The sequence below is a fragment of the Eptatretus burgeri genome, chromosome 6 (assembly GCF_056783735.1).
Source record: "Eptatretus burgeri isolate ZD-2024b chromosome 6, Ebu_testis_v1, whole genome shotgun sequence".
Taxonomy (NCBI): domain Eukaryota; kingdom Metazoa; phylum Chordata; class Myxini; order Myxiniformes; family Myxinidae; genus Eptatretus; species Eptatretus burgeri.
In genome coordinates, this window is record NC_140966.1 from 27,809,510 (window position 1) to 27,836,123 (window position 26,614).

The window sequence follows — 26,614 nt, forward strand, 5'->3', positions numbered from 1 at the left end:
GTCCTTCCCTGTTTTTCACTCCTTGCTCTTTCACGATCTCCGCGTACCTCATCCTTGCTTTCCATCTTAATTGTTCTTTTCTCTCCCTCGCAATTCCTTTCACCTCGTCTCTTATCTCCCTCGTGCACGTCTCAGTCACGCTTCTCGCCCAATACGTCCCCCGAATTATTTTTTCCTTACCCGCCTCCACCGCGGGCCCGACAGCCGTTGCACTCCCTCCCAGCTCGTTCGCTCCCACACGTGGAGTCGCCATTTTAAGCTCCCCGGTTACTGCCTTCATGCCCGCCTGCAGGCTTCGGCCCATGCTCTGCGTCTCACCCCGCAGCTCTTTCATTTCTTCCTTCATGTTTGTTTCCATTTCGTTCATTTGCTGTGTATTCGTATCCATTTTCGTTTTCACTTCGTTCATTTGCTTGTTCATGCCTTTTATTTCGTTTGTGTTTGTATCCATTTTTGTTTTCATTTCGTGCATGTCCCCACTGATTCCTGCCAGCATGGCGCATAGCTGGGCCATGTCGGGTGCACTCAGCTGAGCCGATTCGGCAAGGATCGGGGGGTTTTGGCGGAGAGGGGGAGGGGAGGTGTCATACACCGCGGCCGCCGCCGCACCTATTTCGGGCTCTGGGTTCAGTTGGGCGAGTTCGTGTTCCTGCACAACCAACCTTTCCTGCACGGGGATTTCATCCTGGACCATGGATCCTACATTACTACACATATACATTTCTAATACCCCCGGCTCCCGCTCGCCTTGAGACGCCATCTTATTTCTCGTAAAGGGTTAATTTAAATCGCTCGTAATTTGGAGGGAATCGGGGGTCGCTCGTCTCACCCCTGGACCGATTCCCGTGAATTTAGCTGGAGACAGGAGAGCCCGTTGTCCCGTTCTCCAACACCAGTGTCGCGAGGAGGGGGATGAGTTTGTATCTCACGACCTGACACCAGTGTTGCGGATTCGCGCCCGCCGGCGTGCGAGCGGCCACGTAACTGAAATCGCGGCACGTCGCCCACCGGACGGACAATCCCGTCGTGACCCTCCCGGACCAACGCCGGGAACTAGTCACGGGTGGGCCTTTCGGCCTCACCACGATCGTGCCAATCGGCCCCCCGCGTGGGATAGGGTTGCTCGCCAAATTCGACCTACCTAAGTACCCACACGGAGGGTAGACCGGGCGATCGCACCTCGCCGCAGGTCGACTTCGGACACGGGCCACTTTAAGCGACCCGTTCCGTACTATCGGGATAACCGAGCGGTGTTATCGTCAACCTCGACGGTTCGATTGATTATCGGGCGTTTTTAGCCCACGACCAACCCTTTACGTGAAGTAAGATGGAGATTCAATTAAAGAAAAGACGAAGCGAAACGGGAAAAACAGTTCAACATAAAGCACATTTATTCCGCGGCAAACGGAAAGCACACATATACAATTATACACCAAAAGCAAATGTAAAAGTGACACGACAATTCTGCACAAAAAGCAAATGTAAAAGTGACACGACAATTCTGCACAAAAAGCAAATGTAACAATGCAGATCTACTACCGACTACCGAGCACACGGCAACACTTATACAGTTTTACTTCACAGACGGCGCCGACAACACATATACTCAAAGCAAAAGAAAAAGGTACCACCCTCAACGATGAGGGGGGCAGACGGGCTGGGGCCGAGACCGCGTCGAGCCTACCCGTCTGGTGATGAGCCGCAAAATGGCGGTGGCGCCCCGACTCCGTGGGCCTCGCTGGCACTGCCTGGAAATGGGGTGGGAACGGGGCCCCCTTCTCACACTATCTCAGCGCGGGGGGAAACAGGAGGGGGTTGTTGATGCTCGGGGGAATGAGGATATCTCGCTGGCTCGGGTCCCGCGACGAGCGTCTCCACCGTGACCTCGGTCGCGTTCCCGGCCTCCCCTCTCCGCAGCTCCCCGACTCTGACACGAGCGCCCTCTCGACTGCCTTCGCCACCTCTCCAACTCTCCACTCTTCTCAGCTCCGTCCAACTGCTTTCTCTGACTCTTCTCTTCTCAACTCTCCTTGACTGACTCAACTACTCCCTTTTCGGCGAGCGAACGCGGCCCCGGGGCTTCGCTCCTTCACCTTTGACCCTTCACCTCTGGCTGGCTCCCCATTGGACAGAGGAAAAGTGGGCGTGAATGATTTTTGATCCGCGAATCTGCATATAGCGATTATACTCCGACGCACCTGGAGGCGGGGCCAAATCGCCCCACGTTCGCTGATAGGACGGAACAGAAGTGGGCGTGAATCGTTTTTGATCCGATTTCTCGGAAAGGCCGGCGCCTTTGCACCCGCTGCTCGGTGCGCGCCCTGCACGAGTCCAGGATCGGCGCCCACAAGCGGCGCGGGAATGGCGGTGATGCGATGGTTGCAAGAGCGAGATGTGACCGTAAAGGTCGTGGCTGTTGTTGTGAAGCGGCGTTGCGGTTGGTGGTTGTTGTGTGATGGCTGTTGAGACGTGGTTGGTGGTGGTTGTGGTGGTAGTAATGGCGGCTGGTCCAAAATAAAGATAGTAAAAGAAAAACGGCTATCCTGAAGGGTCGCAGCCCGAATGAATGACATTTATTCCCTCTAAACAATGGGTTTGGACTAACTACACATATACTTACAGAGATATCTCACCTAAGGGACCTGAATGGTGGTTTGCGAATTTCGTCAACCACAACAATATTCACAGACTTCCACCCACATGTAACGTTGGCCTTATAAAACTTTTGTTCTCTTGTCCTGCCTTCTACCTTTTTCATTATTCTTGTTGATCCTCGTAGAGCCTACATTTGTAATTCCGTCATGCACCTTTGTTGTTTTCTATTCGATCGATGACTGTTGAGTTCCGATTGTGGTTCTGCAACAGGTCCAGTAGTGTCCACAGTATTAGTGAACACTTTGTGGCTCCAGACATGAAGGAAATGTTCTCATCAAACTTTGATTGCAATTCTATCGAGAAAAATGCATTTATTAAAATAAAAATTACACATTTTGCGGAACATAAAGAAATGACCATGACCTTGCATTTCACGCACTTTAAAGAATATGATTAAATATCGGGTAATGTGCGATTTTTCTCCTGATAGTTGGAATGTCTATCATCTGTTGTTTTGTTTTTAACCTCCGCCATCGAAGATGGATGGAGGTTACTGTTTTCACCCCTGTTTCTGTTTGTTACTTAACGAAATCTAAAGATTTCGTAAGTATATTGATGCCTTCCGTTTCTGTTTTTGTTTGTTTGTTTGTTTGTAGGCACGATAACTCGAGAACGGAAGAAGCTACCAATGTCAAATTACACCACGTGATTCAGGAGGGTGATGGCTAGTGCTGATTACATTTTGGTCAAAATCGGTCAAAGGTCAAGGTAGCGGTGAGGTCAAATATTCGATTTTTGATGGTTTGGTACAGATAACTCGAGAACGGAAGAAGCTACCAATGTCAAATTACACCACGTGATTCAGGAGGTTGATGGCTAGTGTTGATTACATTTTGGATGAAAGTCAAAGGTCAAGGTCACAGTGAGGTCAAATATTCGATTTTTGATGGTTTGGTACAGATAACTCGAGAACGGAAGAAGCTACCAATGTCAAATTACACCACGTGATTCAGGAGGGTGATGGCTAGTGCTGATTACATTTTGGTCAAAATCGGTCAAAGGTCAAGGTCACGGTGAGGTCAAATATTCGATTTTTGATGGTTTGGTACAGATAACTCGAGAACGGAAGAAGCTACCAATGTCAAATTACACCACGTGATTCAGGAGGCTGATGGCTAGTGCTGATTAGATTTTGGTCAAAATCGGTCAAAGGTCAAGGTCACAGTGAGGTCAAACATCCAAAAAATGATAACTCGAGAACGGAAGAAGCTTCCAATGTCAAATTACACCACGTGATTCAGGAGGGTGATGGCTAGTGCTGATTAGATTTTGGTCAAAATCGGTCAAAGGTCAAGGTGAGGTCAAATATTTGATTTTTGATGGTTTGGTACAGATAACTCGAGAACGGAAGAAGCTACCAATGTCAAATTACACCACGTGATTCAGGAGGCTGATGGCTAGTGCTGATTAGATTTTGGTCAAAATCTGTCAAAGGTCAAGGTCACAGTGAGGTCAAACATCCAAAACATTAGATTTTTGATGGTTTGGTACAGAATCATCGTAGAAACTTCTGGTTTTGTCGCTACCTTCTCTAGAGACAGCTTTTATTAGACAAGGTCAGAGGTCAAGTTGACGATTTCATAAGTACCAGTCTATGACTGCTTGTTTGTTTGTGAACAGTATTACGGAAAAAAATACTCGATGGATTTCGACGAAACTTGGTGGGGGGTTCGGTCTGGTCCAAGGATCATGCCATTAGATTTTGGACTTGGTCCAAAATCCAATATGGCCGCAATGGCGGCCCATTTGAAAAAATATTTGAATTTTTTTTTGCATTTCTACATGTTTTAAGTGATTTCCAACCCCCCACCCCCCCCCCCAAAAAAATTTAGAGAAAAAAGATTTTGCAAATTTTTTTTCAACAAAATTTCGAATTTTTTTTTTTTGCATTTCTACATGTTATAAGTGATTTCCAACAAAAAAAAACATGCCAAAATTATAATTGCGGCTGATTTTGGAGCTTCAGGTGGATTTTCCCACGTAAAATCAATTTCTGTCTCAAGGAATCTAGTTATGACGAATGAATTGAGTATGTAAAAGTTAAAAGTAAAAGGGAAAGTTGCAAACTATAACTCTGTGAGCACTGTTGACGTCAAATTTAATGAATAGGATATCAGGTTCACTAGAGTGACCCAGCAGTATTGGCGGCCGAGGTTTTGCACTCTACCGAGTGCTCCCCCTCAAGTTTTTACATGTGTCTGTGACATTGTTAGTTACGAGTGTTTTTTTTGAAGGCTCACCTGCAGTGCATTTTTATTTTTGGTTCACCTGTTAATCCAGTTTGATGTCATTTATGACATTCTCAAAGTACCCTCCCTGTAATGTGGTATGACGTGTCAGGGGAGCAATCTTTATTTTGAAATAACCTTAAGACTAAAAAGAACTCCCAGATTGGTGTTTGAATGCAGGCTTGAACATTTCCCCTTCATGGCTGTTGTCCATGGTAATATGTGGTGAGATCTATAATCTTCCTCTTACTTTACCCCACCTTGTTGATGATCACTGTCCTTTTCCCATCCCTTTATCCTTCCTTCTCTTCCTTGATCCTATCGCAAACCCATCAGCATATTGGGCACAAAGTGGTAAACTACTTCAACCATATGCCTGGTGTTGGCTTAATGGTTTGGGTGGTGAGCTTGGGATCCGAGGATCCCGAGTTCAAATCCTGCTCAGCTATTAAATTAATACCAGGTGGGGTTGACACTGCCTGTCATCCTTCTGAGGTTGGCAATAGGAGTACCAGCTTGCTGGTTTCCTGTGTCGGAGTGGTGATCTGTCCAGGATTGTGCCCAATAGCCAAGGAGACTGCTTTGGCAGCACCAATGCTATGCACAGAGTTTGGTCCCAATGGATGGATGGATGAATGGATGGATGGACTTTGACTATGCCTCCCACCTCCAGCCCCACAAATTCCTCCATCCCACACCATGTATTGTCCGTTGACCATAATTGACTTCAACAATATTTTATGTAATACTAGGTGAATGCACCCGGCACTGCCCGGGTTCTTTTTGAATGAATTTAATCTTCTATACATATGTCTGACGCGAACACAGTATCAGTTCCCTATTGAGGCATGGCAGTCATAGGCTAAGGGGATTGGTGAGGGGGAAACACCCCCTTCCCCCCCCCCGGCCGAGGGGCCTTGCCACATAGCCTATAACCTTCCCGGGGCCTCTCCCGACATTTTTTATTTCAGAGGTTAGCTCCTATCTTTCACCTTTCAGGAGATTAGCGCGTGCAAACAAACAAACAGACAAACAAAAACTTAAAATCGTATGTTAGATATATTGTATATGACGTTGGCCCCATGTCAATCGGCTGAACTTGAAAAATTAAGGTTACGAAATCAGGTGATGACGTCATAATTCGGAAACCGGAAGTCGTAAGTACAATTCTTTTACATCGGGACACTCCCGGGTACATGTTCTGTCAGCATGTGAAGTTTGGTGAGGATCAGTCCCATACTTTTCGCGTGCAAAGGTCACAGAGAAACACACAGGCACACTTTCAACTTTATACATATATATATATATATATATATAGATTGCTTGACAGGCTCCACACCTCACTCTCTCTTTCCCCCTCCACTCCTTCCACACCCTCACCCCACCCAAATCCTTCCACTCCTCTCGTCAAGCATCCCAAGTATTCTGCTTCACTCTTTCAACCTGTATTCGTCCGCAGCCTGATGGAGTACTGCTCTCCCCTCTGGGCTGGTGCTCCTGCCTCCCACCTTTCTCAGCTTCACACTGTGGAAACCAAGGCATTTAGGATCATTGGCATCTCCCACAATGAGGCTGAGTCTTTGGGCCTCTCACTCTCTCACCGCAGACTGGTCAGTGGTCTTTCTGTCTTCTACCACCTCCTCTCCAGCCTCGCCCCTCTGCTCTCTCTGCGATTTGTCCCCACCACATTTCCGCAGGGCACTCAAGGTCCGCCAACAACACCCTTCTGTTAAAACTTCCAAAATCATGAATCACTGCTCACCTTCATGCTTTCATTCCTCTTTTTTCCTGAGTTTGGAATAAACTCCCTCACTATATTCAATCCCATTCTTCCCTCCAGGCCTTCAAAACAGCTGTTCACCACCACCTCTTATCATCCCCCATCCAAATCCTCGATCTTTTCTACCCCTGTTAATCCATCCAAGGCCACCTCCTTCAAATTCCCTGCTTTCCTTCCTGAAAGTCCCTGTAATGTCCATCTTGTATTCCCCATGTTCCCTGCCCCATCCCTCTCCCTTCCACAGATCTCCTAACGTCTCTGTTCCCACCGTTTTGTCGTTCCCACTCCCGCCCCTCTCGTCTCATGCCCCCCTTGCTGTGCGTTGTGCGTTAGCTCTAAAAGGAGCTTCAACAAGGTTTTACCAAAAAATATAGATATCTCGAGATTTTTTTTCCCACAAATATTTACAACTTATTCCTTTCCCACCCAAGTTGTTCGTTCCACATTCTCCACCAGCCTGTTTCATATTCAAGCTGAATTAACATCATTAATGTCCAAAACTCATTGCCATCGTGCTTAACGACCCAATCCCTTCTTATTAACCTGCAATATCTGTGACTTCATGTTGTACTCTACAGAGCATTATGTATTTGTGTGACCTGTACATTTCTTTCCATTCTCATGCCATATATACATTTCCTGAGGCTTTGATAGGGGCTGCTTCAGCTCTAACAACCATATATGTCTCTATTTCCTGTTGTAATTTTGAGTGTCATCATGCAGCCTCAATGAGGGCGGTAATCTTGCACATCCCAATCTATGGCAATTTCACTCTGCATGTGGGTCTTGTTCCATGTTTGATGGGTTCTAATTTCTAGTTGTCGTAGTAGGTAACACCTGAGATTGCAGTTACATTCATGGATATATCACAAACACATTCTCATCCACTCCTGATTAATCTTATGCCGTGGGTTTTCAATTTAAGGCACATACATCATGAGTGCAATCACTGATGCACAAGGCTGACAGCCTTCTCCAAAAGCACAGAAATAAATTTACAAAAGAAAATATCAAGAGGGAGACATTTATTTTTGCCAGAGGCACAGCAAAAGTTGGTGGAGAACTTTTGTACTCACAGTGGTTGTCAGTAATTCAAATGTGTCAAAGTCACCAAAAGCCAGCCTATTTGCAATGAAGAATGTTCTAAAGACAGAACGCCAAGACACATAATATGTATTTTAAGTGTGTGATGAGGTTCAAAAATTATAATTTTTGATAGGGACTATTATCAGTATTATCAGATAATTTTCAGTCAATTCTTCATGTCATATCTGAACCTGAGACAAAGACAACTTCCTCTTTGGAACAGCGACACTGTGCAAAACATGGATAATGAGGGCGTCATCTCATGAAAAGATTGTCAATACAGGTATGTTGATGGCAAGCTGTTAAGACCGAGCTGATTGTTGTGGTGAAGTGGGTGCTTGTTTGCAATCGGTGCTTTATTCCATCCTGATTGTGTGACTATCGAGAGGTTTATCCTTTGGGGGTGCTGGGTGTAAACGGAAATTTATGCTGGTATTGACAGTTTGCTCGATGTAAGGTTTGCAAATAAAGGGGTCGAGTTGGTACTGTAGGATTTTGGTTGATTGTGGATGCTGAGTGATGAAAACCCGATGAAAGCGGTGGGTGATGATGGTTCGATGTTGCTTCTGGCTTATCTCCAAGCAACATGCAGTGCAGCAAACATAAATGAGGGAGGCACAGTGAGCTGTGAACCCTGACTAATTACGTGGGATTACGCTTTTTTTAAAAAGGACACGGCCAGTGACTAATTACAAGCAATAATGACAGCACCTCACTGTGTACTATCGCTTAGGAAGTGAAGAATAACAGCCGCTACTAGACACTTTGCAAAGGCAAACAGCAGTGCTTCCACCAAACTCCTTGGGAAAACAAATATATGAAGGAAAATGTAAGTATTCATGGAATAATACATTCATGTATGTAACCTACATATGCACAAACACAACAGACAGTGCTGTCTATACATTTAAGAGAAAAAAAAAGATGCAAAAATAAATAAATAAATAAATAAATGAAAAGCCATGTCATCATGGAATCCCTAAAAACAACCAAACAAGGTAGGAATGACAGATATCACATTATATTACACCAGAATCACGTTATGGATTTATGATACACAATTCACCAAAACTTTCCCTTTCAATTTCCTTGACATCTTTCTGTCTGCCATGACTCTCCCTCCACCCCCATCCATGCATTCACACCAACCTGAATCCTCCTCCGCACCTCTGCCTCGGACTTACCATCCCCAGTCACTGTTCCCTCGAGATACGCAAACCTATTTCCCTGCCTGATCTCCTTCCCTTCCAACCTGAAATTCATTTATTTTCTCTGCTGCCCGACCCACATCACCTCATCTTCAGCCCATGTTTCTCAATGCCTTCTTCCACTACCCCAGTACTTCTTGCATCTCCCATCTACTCTCAGCCACAACAGCCAGATCATCTGCATTCAACATCCTCCCCAGAATACCTTTCATGTTTACCCTCCTGCTTACCAGCTCTATTACCATGATAAACATGAGTGGGCTGAAAGCTTCCCTGCTTCAAAATGATGCTCACGCTGAACTCCTCCGACATCCTAAGACCAACCGAAACTCTTGACTTTATTCCATTGTACATCCCTTCCACCAACATAACTTTTGCTTCCAGCACTCCCATCCATCTCAGTGTTTCCATCACCATCTAACTCAGGACAATGTCATAATCCTTCTCCAGGTCCACAAATTCCAATGTCATTTCACCTTTCACTTCCAAACTCTTTTCCACCAGCTGTCTTAGCATGAACATCCCATCCGTCATCCCCCTTACTCTTTTGAAACCCCTGTTGCCCTTTGCTGACCTCAGTCTTCACACTATTACTTATCCTCCTATCCAGAACCCTCTCCCGTACCTTCATGACATGACTTGGTAACGTAATGCCTCTGCACTTCCCCGGATCTTGAACATCACCCCTCCTCTTCCATATCGGCACAATTAGCCCTGTCCTCCAATCCTCCGGAATCAAAGCCTCTCTCATACATACATACATACATTTATCAGCCTCTTCGACCAACTGACTACAACTTATCCTGCAGAAACTATCATCTCCTTATGCACCTCATCAATGCTTGGCACTCTTCCCTTCTTCATCCTCGTTATTGCTGTCTCAACCTCCTCCTCCATGATCTCTACTACCTCCACATAACACGGAAACTCCAGCTCGCCGTTGCTTTCTCCCTGGTTCAACAGCTCCTTGAAATATTCCTCCCATACCTTCAAAACTGCACCCCACTCTGTCACTAGCATCCCGGCACCATCATTTATCACCGCCATCCACCCCCCCCCCCCAACTCCCTTTCCCCTTCATATCCTTATTCCTGTCACAAGACAATTTGTAGATCATATTCGTCCCACGATCCTCTTCTGACATGTTATACGCCTATTCTTCAATACCATTCCTCACCTTATCCACAGCTCTCCTTGCTGCTTTCTTCTTTTACCCATACAAGTGTAGCATCCCTGCATCCAGTTGTCCCTCTCTTTCCGTGATCTTCTCTATCCTCTTACAAACTTCCTTCCTCTCTCCAACTGCCGTCGCTACTTCCTCCATTCACCATCACCTGATTTCTGCCGTGAAATGATGATGTACCCTTTCCTGATGTCTTTCCACACAAAACTTGTGCAATTCCCTAAGACACCTCTCCGTACGTCTTCTGCTCCTCCAAACCTCCGGCTTCTTCACCAAGTTCCTCATACCTGCCCCTCAACCTCTCCTTGTACTCCATAGTGATGTTGTCTCAGCACTTCCCCCACCTCATCATCTTCCAACCCCTGGTCTTACCTTCCCTCCTTCTCTTCCCACACAAAACAAACACTACCTGCTTATGCTGGGTGGTGACATGCTCTTCCACCACTGCCTTACAATCCTTGATCCTCCACAACTATCGCTTCCTCATTCCCAACAAACCAGTTCTGTTCTATGCTGTCCATTCTTGTCAGTAATTTTGTGGCAATCCCACTTCTGAAAAAACGAACCAGCTTGAGCCATCCCATTTCTTGCCACAAGCTCCTGGCCCTCTCTATTCTTCATTCTGCAACAAAATTTACCAACACTTTCCTCTTCACCCGGTTCCACAACCTCCACGTGTGCATTGAAGTTCCCTGCAATGCACGTCATCACATCCAGTTCAACCAATCCCATCTTTCTCTCCAGAGTGACACTGAACTCCTGCTTTCTCACCTCAGTTCTTCACGTTTGTGGCCCATAAACTGACATAACACACCCCATTTGCCTCTGTATCACCACCCATGTCAGAACTATCCGTCGCTCCCATCTTTACACCGCGACCACCTGCATGCTGATTTCTTCCAATATTATTATTCCCACGCTATTGCTCCTTCCATCCCCTCCCACGTGCAACAGCTTATGGGTGGTGGAGGAGTGGCGTGCAGGAGTGGCGTGACAAACAAACACCGGTCCATGGATTTTAGTTCATTTTACCTCTCTTGTGCTAAAACATGAACTAAGGGAAGAAGTTATTTTAATCCATACACTTTTAACCCCAAGCAAATATATATATATATATATATATATATATATATATATATATATATATATATATATATATATATATATATATACACATACATAGTGTTGGGCACCGATAACCAAAAAGTAAACTTCGATAACGATAATCCGATAACCGCAATTTTAAAGTCAGATAACGATAATCATAATACAAAGTTAAAGGAAGTTAACGATAATCCGATAACGATAACTACTTTTCAAGAAAAGTTAAAAAAAAAACAAGGAAAAGCATCAAAACCCATAGAAAAGGCTTATTTATGCTAAACCCAAGAATAAAAGAAGCATTTTGCGTCTTTTTCGAGTCGATGAGTCGTCACACACAGCACGGTTAACCGGACGGAGTCCAACATGCACTGGGGGGTTAACGGGACGGGTCAAGGACACAATGTGAATCCAACAAACAAATCAATGTCCATTTCTTACCGAAAGACCAACGGGAATAGGTCCGTGAACGCTGCGCACACAAACAGGAAGGCACCGTTAATTAAAAAAAATGAGAGGCCCGACCTTACAAACACACCGAGAACAGTTACAAACATGGCGCGACGGTATGTCGACGCCTCAACACTCATGTCCGATTGTCCGTCGCTCTGCCAAAGGTTAGACCGTCCTTGTGTTTGAATTAACCGATCTGTACGTTTCCCAACCTTGACCGAACCCAGTACCTGCAGAGCGAAGCAGCCGCATTGCTGAGGAAATCCGCCATTGCAAAGCTTCTTCTTCTTCCGCCCTCTCTTTTCTTTTTCTTCTTCTTCTTCTTCTTCTTCTTCTTCTTCTTCTTCTTCTTCTTCTCTTTCTTCTTCTTCTTCTTCATCCTCCTCTTCTTCTTCCATTTTCTTCACGCGGCGGCCTGATTCAGCATTATCTTGGAAAACAAGTAATCTATAATAATCATGTACATTTTTCTCCACATTGATAATTAGTTCGGCGAAATGCGACCCGGAAACGATAAAAATGTTATCGGACAAAAAAATTAACGGACATTATCGGACGAAAAAAATCGAGTTATCGGAAGTTAACTGGTCCGATAACGATAAATGGAAGTTAACTTCCGATAATCGTCTGATTAAAAAAAAATAAGTTAACTTCGATAATTATCTATCATCGGATTATCGCTTTTGTGCCCAACACTGGTTAAGAGAGTACCAACACAAAAGAACATGACACAGCAGAGACGGTCTAAAGGGAATGCTGGCACTACTGTGACATTTACAGCTGACATGCGTCTATCTCACAATGAAGAAGGAACAGTTTCTTGCCAATAGGCAGAATAAACAGCGATTCATTTTTATGTTGAGTGAAGATCTTCAGAAGAAGAACTGTGAGACACACCATGCCTCAGGGGATGCTGATCTGATTGTACTGAAGGACGTGCAGTCTGCTACTGTCACCAACACTGTGTTAGTTGGTGATGACCCAGACCTCCTCGTCCTCCTATGCCACCATGCAAGCTTAGAATCCCATGACCTCTTCTTTTGTCCCGAGCCAAAGAAGAACACGAAGAAGCCTCGCATCTGGAACATCAAGGCTACAAAGAAAATGATTGGTACAGACATATGCAAGCACGTACTGTTTCTACATGCAGTTCTTGGGTGCGACACGACATCTCGTTTTCATGGGATTGGAGAGGGAGCTTCCCTCAAAAAGTTCAAAGCAAACAACACATTCCGTGAGCAGGCCAAGGTTTTTGATACATATCCAACTTCCGTATGTGATGTGGCAGATGCAGGAGAAAAAAACATTGGTGATAATCTACAACGGAAAGTCAACTGACACCCTGGACACCCTCCGGTATCAGCGGTACTGGGACGAGGTGGCTTGGAGCTCCTCACGTGCAACCACAGACGTTACCACCAACATCAGAAACAGCAAAGTATCACAGCCTGCGCGTGTATCTGCAAGTCCAAGAATGGAAGGGATGTGCAGATGAACTTCTTCCGACAGACTGGGGTTGGCAGAAGTCTGTCTTCCGACAGACTGGGGTTTTGTGCCACTTCAGACATCAATAGCTCCAGCTCCTGAAAAGATGTTACGTGTCATTAGGTGCAACTGCCAGGCTGAATGTAACACCATGAGATGCACATGCAAGAAGCACAACATTGAGTGCACTCCAGCCTGTGGAAACTGCAGGGGCTCTGGCTGCACAAACACTCCATGTGACAATGATGAGGATGATGACGACATTGTCGAGTTCTAACTTTAATACGCTTGATTTTTCTCAACATGTATAGTAAGTTTATAATGGATGTAGTTTCTGAGTTTAATGCGAATTTTCAATTTCATTTCGAAACCTTCGTCAGGCAGATGTGATTGCCCCGAGTGGAATTGTGAATTTTGTCATGTTTCAATGATTTACATAATTATATTGTATTGCCATAGACTTGATTTCATCTTGTGTCTTCAACATTTTTTTTTTGGTCCAGGAGCCAAAATCAGAATCAGGTAAAAAAAAAAATTTTCGGGACAAAAAATTGACATTTTTGGACAAAAAAGCTATAATTTTTTATTTTACCCTCAATACATTTCACTTTTTTATAATTATTCTTGTATATGAATATACTTACCATAACGAGAAACAATTAGAATGCAGAAAAACATATATTTACATATTAAAATATCAATCTTTACAATTTTTCCATTTTCCCCGAAGCCGGGTGGCAGCCATATTAGATTTCCATGATTTCAGGACTTTCCCCCCCGGAGGATCCCTTTGGACTTTTTTCTGTCACTGAGGACATATCCAGGAATAAAAATCTGTTGAGTTTGCTTTTGTTGCATTTTGTGGAAGGTCATCCGACATTTTGACTGTACTATTTGGCAGGTTACAATGACAGTCGGCATCACAGAATTAACCGGGTGAAGCACCGATAGGTGCTCGCGACCATTCTAATCTGGCCGAGCATCTGTTGGTCATGATATTTTGATTATTTTGTTAATGAACCATATTCCCTCCTCTCATCAATATTCAGTTAAGGCACCAAAACATGAAAGAAAGTATGCCATGATACTTATTAAGTGTAGATATGTCGACGTATATGGCTATGGGATGATCATGAATGTTTTTGTAGGTCCGGTCTCATGAGTATACCTCCAGGCATTTTTTTAAAGGTCTTGTACTCTGCCCAACTCTTCTTTTTTCTACCATATTTTTGTCTCCTACCACCTACCTTAGGTCAGGTATTGGAGCATGTGCCAGAACAGCGCGTCGCTGCATCCACTTTCCGCCGGTACTCCAGGGGCCTCCGTCTGGCCTTCCTCCAGGCAGATGCCAGGCCCATTCTCATCTCCTTGAGATGCCGGTCAACCTGCTGCAACCACGAGGCACGTGGTCAGCCCATTGGCCTCCTCCACTCACGAGACTCCCTCGCTGAGAGAATCTGGTGAGCAGGATCAGCGTCAGGAAAACGAGCCACATGTCCATACAGCCGCAACTGACGCTCACGGACCATGCAGGTAACAAATCTCATCAGAGTCTCTCTCAGCAACCGCTTGTTGGACACAAAGTCCGACCAGCGATAGCCAAGCATTCTCCGAAGAGACCTGGTACCAAAGGAATTAAATCTCCATCTCAGATCCTTGGTCAGAGTCCAAGTCTCAAATCCATAGAGCAACACTGGAAGCACCAAGGACCTGAAGACTCGGACTTTCGTCCTCCCACACAGGTACCGGCAGCGCTACACCCCATGATCCAGTGAATCCATGACTCCCCAGGCCCGACCCAGACGTCTATTGACCTCTGACTCACAGCCAGCAGAGACATGAATATCACTGCCAAGGTAAGTGAATATCTCCACGACCTCAACAACCTCACCACAAACAGACACAGACAGGACAGCAGCATCCAAGATGTCACTGAAAGCCTGGATCTTAGTTTTGTCCAAAGAAACCCGTAATCCCAGCGGCTCAGACTCCTCATTCAGCACCTCGAGGGCCCCCAAAAGGATATCTAAGGTTTCGGCAAAGATGACTGCATCATCTGCGAAATCAAGATCCGAGATCGTGACATTCCCAAACGATGCACCGCAGCTTGATCTTTCCGACATCCTCCCTAAAATCCAGTCCATACAAGTGCTGAAAAGTGTTGGGGCCAGTACACACCTCTGACAAACTCCAGTAACAAGTGAAATAAGTCAGAGGTGGTACCACCACACTTCACAGCACTCTCAGTACCAGAGTAGGGTTCAGACATCAGATCGATCAGTTTCGGTGGCACCCCACGAAGACCAATAATCTTCCAGAGGGCATCCCGATTCACTGAATCGAACACTTTAAAGAGATCAACATAGGCTGCAAGCAGCCCCTGCCAAAACTCTCGTCTGCGTTCGGTGAGGACATGAAGAGCAAGGATACGGTCAATCGTTGACCTCTGTGGTGTAAAGCCTGATTGCTCTGGACGCTGGTGCTCAAGCAGATGGTGGTGAACCCTATCAAGAATTATCTGAGCAAAGACCTTGCCCGGCACTGAGAGCAGCGACACCTCTCGGTAGTTGTTGCAGTCTTGGCGATCACCCTTCCCTTTCCAGAGAGGGACAACAAGGCCCCTCTTCCAGTCAGTTGGGATGATGCCTGTGTTCCAGGCAGAGCACAAAACTGCATGCAACGACACGAGTGCAGCATTTCCACCAGCCTTGAGAAGTTCAGCATGGATGCCACAGATCCCTGGAGCTTTACCCCGTTTCAATCGGTTCACCGCAGCCCGTGTTTCCACAAGCGAAGGTGGACCACAGTTGATTGGAGGGTCAGCAACAGGGATTGTAACATCCTTGACATCCAACTCGACAGCTGGGGGATCAGCCTGGTACAACTGCTCAAAGTAACCGGCCCAGCCGGCCTTCACTTCAGATTCCTCTGTCAAGAGCCTACCACTCTCTGCTCTAACTGCAGTGCTCTGAGGGATGGGCTTGGATGAACGAAATGCGCGAATTCCCCTGTAAGCAGGACGAGAATCACCTGTCCACAGGTGATGCTCTACCCCCTCACAGATTCCTCGCACATAGGCCTCCTTGTCCACCCTTAGTGCACGTACAGTTTTACGCCTCAGCTCCCTGAACAGCTCAGCTCTGCCATTCAGCCTGGCCCTCCAACTCTGGTCAATGGTATCCAGTGTCCCTTGAGAGACAAAATTCTTCTTTGCCCTGCGGTGAGTTCCAAGACATCCACTGGCAACATCAAGGACGGTGGTCTTGAAGGCACTCCACAACTCTTCAGGACCCCCAAAGCACCCAGACACCCGAAATGTCCACTCAGCCTGTTTGCAAACTCCTCAGCTACTCACTCATCCTTGAGCTTGCCAACATCCAGCCTAGGCTAGGATGGTACCATTCTCCAGGATTTAAGGTGCAGCTTTAGAGTTGCTACAACAAGCCGGTGGTCAGTATTGAGGAACTGAGCACTCGGGTAGACCCTGCAGTTCTGGATCATCCTCCAGCGACCGTCAACGAGGACATGGTCAATCTCCTTTGCCACACCACCAGCGTCGGAATAACAAGTCCAGCGATGAGCTTGTGGGCGCTGAAACCATGAACCAGCCACCCTAAGCCCATGACTTCTTGCAAAATCAAGGAACTTAGTGCTATTCTGGTTCATAGTTCCTGACCCATGGGGACCAACACATGTCTCATAACCATCCCTGTCAGTTCCAGTCGATGCATTGAAATCCCCCAAGACTAGAAGTGTATCTCGTCTGGGGCACTGATCAACCACAGACTCGAGCGTGGCGTAGAATGTGTCCTTCACGGTGAGGTCACTCGCCTCAGTCGGAGCATAGACAGAGACCAGGGAAATGACACCTAATGAGTGACGAATCCTTAGTCTCATAATACGCTCGTTGACCGGTGTTACCTCAATTATCATTGGGGTCAGCTTAATGGACACAGCTAGAGCAACTCCTTGAGTATGGTAACCATCAGAGCGACCAGACCAATAGTAGGTGTAACCATCCACCATTATCTCGCCGCAATCTGGTCTTCGAACCTCAGAGAGTGCTGCAATACCGATGTCCAAACGCTTGAGCTCAGATGATAACAGAGACAGGTGATCATCCTCTCTTAGGGATAGGACATTCCAGACACCCACCCGACAGGACCGCCTCAGGTTAACCCAAGGAGACCACTGTCTGGTGGACAACACCTCAGCACCACTCCGACACACTCTCCCGCAATCTGACCCAGGGATGTTACCCCGTGGTTTCCCTCCTTTCATGAAAGATTGGGGGTCCCGAAGGCTTTGCCCCAATCCCATCATCCGGTGAGCTGCCCTGCGAAGGGAAGCTGCGCAGGAGGTACTCCCACGGAGTGGGCTTTCAGGTTTTTTTGCATTTTGCGGAATGAAGGGTTTTACGGCAGACGGAGTGAAAATCCTGCCACCAACCTCCTCATAAAAAGTAACCCAACTGCAGGAGGATGTCTTCAGACACAGTTGGGCACTAGATATGGATGGCCGTTGGCTCACAAGGAGCTCCTCCACCCTTTGACAGGTTTTGTTTTTAATCCTGCTGTGTGTGTCCATATCCAAACACTCTCCTCACCAGAAAACCTGGTGGGGGGAGACGGTTTCGTCGCCGACGACCCGACCATGGAACAGGTTAGTACAGGTTTACATGGTACCTGTAGCAGGTCACAGATCTAACCTGACCTGACGTTAAAGCCTCACCTCCCTTTCTGGTCTTAAACCCTATGCTTTTTCTGTGCTCTGTCCTCTCCCCCCCCGCCACCCCACACCCACCTGACCTCCATACAAGGTCTCTGTGGGGTGTATGTGATTTGCCAGTAACTTCCTTCTGGAGAAACTCCCAAAATCCAGAATCTCCACTTAGTCATTCCTCTTTTTCCCACCCATGGAACTAACTTCCGCATTCTCTTCATTCTCATTCTTCCCTCCAGGGCCTCAAGACAGCTGTTCACCACCATCTTAAGTCACCCCCTATCCATAACCATGATCTTTTTTTTAACCCCATTAACCCTCCTTAAGCGCATCTTTTTTCAAGTTTGAAGTTTTTCCTTCTACTCCTGTGATTGAGAGTTTGTGGTTGCAGCCATCTTCTTCACCACGAGTGTCCTCTTCCCCCTATTCTCAGTCTTCCCCACATCCCGGATCCCTCCAAGTCTCCCTCTATTTTGATGGTCAACCCTGCTTTTGGTATGTCTCACACTCCTCTTCCTGTAGTTCTTTTTGTTCTGTTATGTCCTGGTCTGTTCTGTGTTCTACCTCTCCACACGCCTTGATTCTGTTTCCAAGGTGTGTGTGTGCGTGCGTGTGCGTGTGCGTGTGCGTGTGCGTGTGCGTGTGCGTGTGCGTGTGCGTGTGCGTGTGCGTGTGCGTGTGCGTGTGCGTGTGCGTGTGTGTGTGTGTGTGTGTGTGTGTGTGTGTGTGTTCTGTCAAGAAATTCATTTCAAAAGGCCACCGAATTGAAAGCAAAATCGTGGTTGATGCATCCAGCTCAGAAGGCAGATGAACTGTTTCCTTGTGTAACACTTAACAATCAAATGTGTCACATTCAATTGCTATTCTGCAAATGTGTGAGGCATGTGTCAGTATGCGTTGTATTTTTTCTTTAAAGGCCTAACCATAACACAGTTAGAGTTTTTTTTGTTTGCATGCATCGAGCTGGATATTGTGAAGTGTTTTGAAATTGGTTTAATAGATATGGTACAAGTTTGTTAACGATTGGGCCAAGGATGATGGGCTGTTCCACCTTTGGTGTTCTAATTGTCAAGGCACCTCTCTAATTTATAGCAGATGTGCATTGTTTGGATTGCGAATTAACTATTTTTACTCAACTAAATGATCTAACACTTAAGATTATAGATTTGAAGCTTTTGTTTGTCAACATATTCATTTTATTTGCCTGGTGTTAGCTGAATGGTTAGGGTGGTGAGCTTGAGATCCTAGGATCCTGAGTTCAAATCGTGCTTGGCTGTTGAATTAATGCCAGGTGGGGTTGACTCTGCCTGTCATCCTTCTGAGGTTGGCAAAATGAGTGCCAGCTTGCTGGTATCTTGTGTTGGAGTGGTGACCTGTCCAGGATTGTGTCCAATAGCCAAGAAAACTGCTAAGGCAGCACCAACGCTTTGCACATATTATGGTCCCGATAGATGGATAGATGAATGCATATTCATTTTCTGTTAAACAAATCACATCTCTGCATCATCTGTAGGTAGCAGTACATTGTAACAATTCTAATTAAATGGCATGCTGCTATGTCCAAATGAGTTATGCTTTGTTTCAAAATTGATTTATGCAAAAGTGGACCTTTTGTGTTTTTTTAACCTCTGAAATGCTTTCTTTGTTTGAACCTGCCTGAATATGCATCCATATTTGCTTCTGCACCTGCTATTTTGAATGTATCCTTTGAGTTCACCAAGTGAAGCCCAGTGTTGGCTTAGCGGCTGGGGTGGTGAGTTTGGGATTCTAGGGTTTTGATTTCAAGCTCAATTGGCTGCTGCGCTGCTGAATTAACACCAGGTGCGGTTGACTCAGCTTGTCATCCTCCCAAGGTTGGCAAAATGAGTACCGGTGTACTGGTAAAGAGGCACAGCATCAGCAGCACAGCTGCATTCCAACAAATGATGGCTACCCAGCAGCCAGGCTGCCAAATGCAAGGACACAGCAGAAAGTTCACCAAGTTCTGGAAGTATTACTTTCATATATTTTTCTTTTACTGTACTTATATTGGCAACTATGCAAATGAATGTTTTTTGAAACTGAAGTTGAACCTAACGTTTCTGCAAAATAGTCACTCAATGCACCATAGTAAAATAAATTCCTCTTTGCTACCATCCACAGCTAATGAAAGAATAAAGGGGATGCCATCAGTCATGGTGAGCATAGTTTGAACGTTTTGACCAACATTGACGTCACTTCCCTCTAAACATCATCATTTTTTAAAATGTCAGCATTGAAGTACAGTATTATTTTTACGTTCTACAATAGAGAGTCCACGCAAACCTTGAACATTCCTACAACTTCATCAGGTCTCGAGGAGTTTGGATTTCTTGAAACATGCCACGCAGCAACGGAGATAGAATTTCATTTGTACAAGGGACACCAAATTCAAGGTGCATTGAACTATAGTGCAATAATTTCTGCTTTATAAAGTGTGCCTGTCAAGATCATGCTTTCTGAATGGGAAATCCCATGTAGGCCATGTTAGAAGAGCGCAGCAATAACCTCTCCTCAATATTTTGATGCATAATTGGTATACTTTACCTTAAGTATGGAAATACTGTCATAATTCCTCATCCATTGGCTCATTAGTCATTAGATGCATTTGCTCATTTGCTATTCGAAGAATAATGACAAGTGGTCTTGATATGCATACCAGTGGGGCATACTTGCACACTGCAAGTAACTACTTGGGTGTATTCTACGTACAGTCATAATAGATATAAGGTTTATATATTTGATGAAGTGGTTTGTGAGAGCTTTATATTGTTGCGGATTCGCGCCCGCCGGCGTGCTGACGGCCACGTAACTCGAATCGCGGCACGTCGCCCACCGGACGGACAATCCAGTCGTGACCCTCTCGGACTAACGCCGGGAACCAGTCACGGGTGGACCTTTCGGTCTCACCGCGATCGAGCCAATCAGCCCCCGCGTGGGATAGGGTTGCTCGCCGAATTCGACCTACCTAAGTACCCACGCGGAGGGTAGACCGGGCGATCGCACCTCGCCGCAGGTCGACTTTGGACACGGGCCACTTAAGCGACCCGTTCCGTACTTATCAGAATAACCGAGCGGTGTTATCGTCGACCTCGACGGTTCGATTAATTATCGGGCGTATTCAGCCCACTACCAACCCTTTACGTGAAGCAAGATGGGGATTCAATGGAGGAAAAGACGAAGCGAAGCGGGAGAACAGTTCAATAATAAAGCACATTTATTCGCGGCACACGGGAAGCACACATTCAATTCCACCAAAAGCACACAGAAAAGACACAATGCAATTTACACAAAAAGCAAATATAAAAGAGAAAACACAATGCAGAGCTAATACCGACTACCGAGCACACGGCAACACTTATACAATTCTACCTCACAGACGGCGCCGACAACACATACCCAAAACCAAGGAAAAGAAATACCCTCAAGGATGAGGCAGGCCTGAGGCCGAGACCGGGTCGCGCGTACCCGTCTGGTGATGAGACGCGGAGCGGCGATGGCGCCCCAACTCCGTGGACCTCGCGGACAGTGTCTGGCAGGGGGTGGGAAAGGGGCCCCCTTGGTCGCACTATCTCAGCGCGGGGGGAAACAGGAGGGGGTTGCTGATGCTCGGGGTATAGAGGATCTTTATTATCCCTGGTGTGCGTCTCCACCTCGGCCAGGTCGCGCTGCCGGCCTCCCTCGGGCGTGCAGCTCCCGGCACCGACGCGAGCACCCCCTCGTCTGCCTTCGCCGCTGCCGCCTCTCCGCCTCTGGACTCTCCGACTCTGGACTCTTCTTTGGACTCTCCCGTTGGACTCTTCTTTGGACTCTCCCGTTGGACTCTTCTTTGGACTCTCTCCAGCTTCTCCAGCTACTGCAGGCTTCGGGCTCCAGACTTCCACACGGCTCTGACTGACGAACACGGTCCTTTTATCCCCCCGTAGCTTCGCCTTTGACCCCCTCCCTTTGACCTTTCACCTCGCTCCCCATTGGCCCGAGAAAAAGTGGGCGTGAAGGCTTTTTGATCCACAAATTTGCATATATCGATCGTCCTGGAGGCGGGGCCAAATTCGCCCCTCGCTCACCGATTGGACGGCAAAAAGTGGGCGTGTGTCGTTTTTGATCCGTTTTTGAAGCACAAAATCCGTGATTTTGTACACGCTGTTCGACGCGCGCTCTGCACGAGTCCAACACCGGTACCCACAGCGGGGCAAGAACGGTGGCGATGCTACGGTTGCGAGGTGTGACGTGAAGGTCGTGGCGGTTGTGGTGAAGCGGTGGTTGTGGTTGTAATCATGGCGGTTGGTCCAAAATAAAGATAGTAAAAGAAAAACGGCTATCCTGAAGAGTCGCAGCTCGCATAAATGACATGTATTCCCACTAGACAACGGGTTTGGGCCTAACTACACATATACTTGCCGAGATACCTCACCTAAGGGACCTGAATGGTGGTTTGCGAATTTGGTAACTACAACAATATTTAAGGACACAAGGTTACAATGATAGGTGAGTACAAGCTAAAAGACAAACTAAAAATATTGCACATTCATAATTCACTTAATCAAACAATAACCCCCAAAAATGGCAACTCATGTGACCCAAAATGCAATGTAATTAAATTTGCAATATTCAAAGTGTGCTGTCATTACTGCGATTACTTAGTAACCAACAAATTGCTGGTGATAAAAATTACTTAATCAGAACCAATATTTAATACAAATCAATACTGGACTTAAGCAAATCATAAATCAGAGACAAAGGCACAGTACAGAGACATGACAGAAGTAAATAGACACCGTGATTTTAAATAGAATTTATTTATTTCACATTTGAAGTATATTTGATCCATTTTAATACATACACTAGTATTTTGTAGACTTGCCATTTGCAGATTTCAATGCTTTTACTCTTTCAGGGATAGAACTAACGAGTTCTGAAATTTTCTCTTGTGGGATTTCTGCCCAGGCGTCACGCAAGAGGTTTAGCAATTCTGTCCTGGATGTTGGTTTCCTGGACTTTTCCCCCACAGCTCGATCCAATATGGCCCAGAGGTGTTCAATGGGATTCACATCAGGAGACTGACTTGGCCATGTTAGTCGCTTGATCCCATTTCTGTCCTGCCATCCTTTGGTCTGTTTTTTCAGTGTGGCATGGAGCTCCATCTTCCATGAACAGTGTTGTTTTTGACAATCTGCCCAGTGGAGAAGACAGGGTATACGTCCATCCTCAAGGATATAAATGTATATCATAGAGTTGATGTTGCCAACACACTCCACAAGCTCCAACCACCAGCGCTCCAGATTGCTCCCCACACCATCACTGAAAAACCACTGTGTTTGACAGTTGGCTGCAATCAGTTCAAAGGGAACTCTTGACTGGAAAGGCTCCAGACCCATTACGCGTCCACTCAGAAAATTGAGTAAATTGGGACTTATCTGAAAAAAATGACAGTTTGCCAAAACTCCAAGGGTCTGATGGCCATCTCCTCAGTCCACTTCTTTCTCCTTTGAATGTTGGCTGGTTTAAGAAGAGGTATTCTCTGGAGATAGAATAGTAGTCCAGTTGATGAAGGTACAGATAGTAGGTATTCACAGTAGCCCAGGTGATTAAGGTACAGCACGGCAGTTCTTGAGCTAACTTAGACCTCCTCTGCAACATCTGCTGCTATGCAACGGGGAGTTTTCTCAATGGACTGCTTGACAGCTCGAAGACACCTTTCTGGGGGCTGACATCGACCAGAACGGGAAGCTGTGGATTCCTTGCCTTCACTGGTGAATTGCACAATCACCCGATTGACGTAAAAAGTGGAATACCAAGGTTCTAAGCTATCTGACGCTGGCTGACTCCACCTTACAAATGGCCAACAATTCGTCCTCTTTGAAAATCGGAAAGTTTGTGTTCTCCCTGGGTGAGAGGCATAGTTAATTGTCATACAAGTCCCCAGGAACTCGGTTCTGCAAAGAAATAGTCGAATATTAGTTAAAATCACTGAGTAAAACTACGTTCTTCAGATGAAATGAAGAAATTTAAGCTGTCTATTTACTTCTGTCATGTCTCTGTAATTACTTCCTGTGTAATGTATGAAGTCCAGTTTCCAACTGTTTTAAAAGGCCACTGTGGTTACATTCTGTAAATAGCTAAATAACTCAAGTAGCTCAAGTAGTGATTAGAATGGGCTCTTTAGTCAAGAGTTTACAGCTATCGTAATTTTAAATGTAAATGCAGCAAAAGTTATAAAAGAAGAGGCAGAAGAAGGAGCTTGTTACCGTTGCCTAGCTGGTGCCTGTTGTTACTGTTACTGTAACCAGTTCCAGTGTAAGCTCCATTGTTTTGGGTCATGTGACCCGCAGTGAGTAGATAGTCTGCACCAGCAGGCTTTAATTTATGGATTATATTTATGAAAAATTTCCAACTGTTTTGTGATTTTTCCTGGGACAATGGCTTTGAGCTGCGTCAATATGTAAACTAACAGCTTTCTACCCCCACCAAGAAGGTACTAATCATTTATATTAGTGACTGAGTCAGTGAGTAAGTGATTTACTGGTTAGAGAGCTTTATATCCTTCATAATAAATGTCAGTGTGTGTCAGTCTGTCAGTGTGTCTCCTCCATAAATCCAAAACTGAAACCTAGTGACCCCAAACTATACAGGCATCCTAAGGGAACTCGAAGGTAGTGTATCAATGAAAATTGGGTGCTTGGGTTAATTTATACACACCTTTTTAAGATAATTAATGGCCTTGTTTAATTATCCTTTATCAAACATTTTATTAGTACAACATAATATAAATATGCATTTCAATACAATGGACATTTTCAAAACTTTTTGACTTGCACTCCTCAGGATAAAACTGCAAGCAGATTAAGAAGAAGCAGCAAGCTCTCGTTTATAAAGTTACAATGTAATGTCCTCAACCTTGATTAGGTGAGAGAAAGAAAGGGCGGGATTACCTGATTGATGGAACCAGAGAGCATCATGAATTATGAGTAGGCGGAGATGAATCACCACAGTACCAGTGGAAACATAATGGTACAGTTGTCACATAGTCAAGCTATCATAGTCAGAATAGATATACAGTTCGGACAAATTATTTCTGTCCACAAAGAATGCGATTGGTTGACCTGATGAATGTGGCCTCCATTGCACGAAGGTGAGCTAAACTGCGTCCTCTACTCAGGATTTTAAACCAGCAGATACGATATTGCTCTGCACACTCAGGATTATTCAGTCAATGGTAACCAATTACAGAGGCACAGGGAATAGTTGTCACACTGTGTACATTCTTGGTTGTGTACATACACACTGTGCTTGTATTCTGTGTACATACAAGCCCGGGTTGGTTGTCCCTGTTCAGTTGACTGATCCCCAAAGGGAAGTGTTTTTCAATACGATCCTTCAATCTCAAAGATGTGCGGCCCACATACCCAGCATTACACTGGCACTGAAATTTGTGAGTAATCTTACTTAGGCCTAGGTCACATTTGCCACGGCGGCCGTGGGGTCTCCAAAATCTGGGGTCACTAGCAATTATACAGCGGCCGCAGTATTTCCACGGTCACACAATGTAGCAGTCACATATGTTTTTATTTTTCGGGGAGCCACACGGCGAATTTAGAAATCGTGGAGACCGAAAACGTGGGCGTGCCGTACGGTCTTTGATTTGATGTCGCACGGTGACCTTAGGGCGTCGCTGCGGCGGCCATAGAATTTTCAAGGCGACCGCAGGGGGGCCCTAAGGCGAACGTGCGGCCAGACGGACGGTAACAAGTGGGTATATATACCAGTTCTTTTTTACTGAAATAAAAATATACCAGTATATATAACTGAATATACCATAACTATAATATACCCTGGTGCCCCCAGAATCCGAACGCCCCATTGTTTGAACAAATTGGAATCCGTACAATTTTTTCGAGAAAATTTTGCCCTAAAAACCTAATACATTTTAAAAAACCGAACACAACGTGGCGTTCATGTTTGTTCACGTGTCTCCCCCACCTGTTCGAGCCGCATCTTCACACTTTGTTCATTCAGTTTGTCGGTGGAAGTACTCGTGAAAGCATCTCTCGTGTGTCGATCGATACTTTAGGCCTCAGTCACATTTGCTCGACGGCGAGGATACGGCGTCCGTACGCCCTCTGAATTGACAGAAACGTGTGGCGGCCGTAGAGAAACTGAGGTGGCCTCAGGGTGGCCCTACGCCGTATGGCTATATTTTACAGGCCGTAAGGTCGCCGTGGAATTACAACGCGGAGTTATAATTTTTTCATTTCTACGTTCGCCGTAGAAATTCGACAATCCGAAACAAAAGAACTGGTTAAAAAATAAAAAAAATTAACCCATTCGTTACCGTCCGTCTGGCCGCACGTTCGGCTGAGGGCCCCCCTGCGGTCGCCTTGCGGCCATCTTGCATCTGCCTTGAAAATTCTATGGCCGCGGCAGGAATGCCCTAAGGCACCGTGCGACATCAAATCAAAGACCGTACACCGTACGGCACCCCCACGTTTTCGGTCTCCACAATTTATAAATACCCTGTGCGTCTACCCGAAAAATAAAAACATATGTGACTGCTACATTGTGTGACCGTGGAAATACTGCGGCCGCTTTATAATCGCTAGTGCCTGTACATTTTGTAGACCCTCCGGCCGCTGAGCCAAATGTGACAGGCCTTACGTGTTTTCACCTTCATTTGTGATGTTTGTTTTTTTAATCA

The 26,614-nt window shown here is 45.7% G+C and overlaps 1 long non-coding RNA gene across 1 annotated transcript; it reads right to left on the reverse strand.

The window, feature by feature from the left end:
- Positions 1-7,257: 7,257 nt before the first annotated feature.
- On the reverse strand, positions 7,258-11,994 carry LOC147024436 (uncharacterized). Its single transcript, XR_015059021.1, has 3 exons — positions 11,925-11,994; positions 11,683-11,713; positions 7,258-8,549 (listed from the first exon to the last, which is right to left on the reverse strand). It is a non-coding gene; the product is annotated as an uncharacterized LOC147024436 (long non-coding RNA).
- Between the last annotated feature and the right edge of the window lie 14,620 nt (positions 11,995-26,614).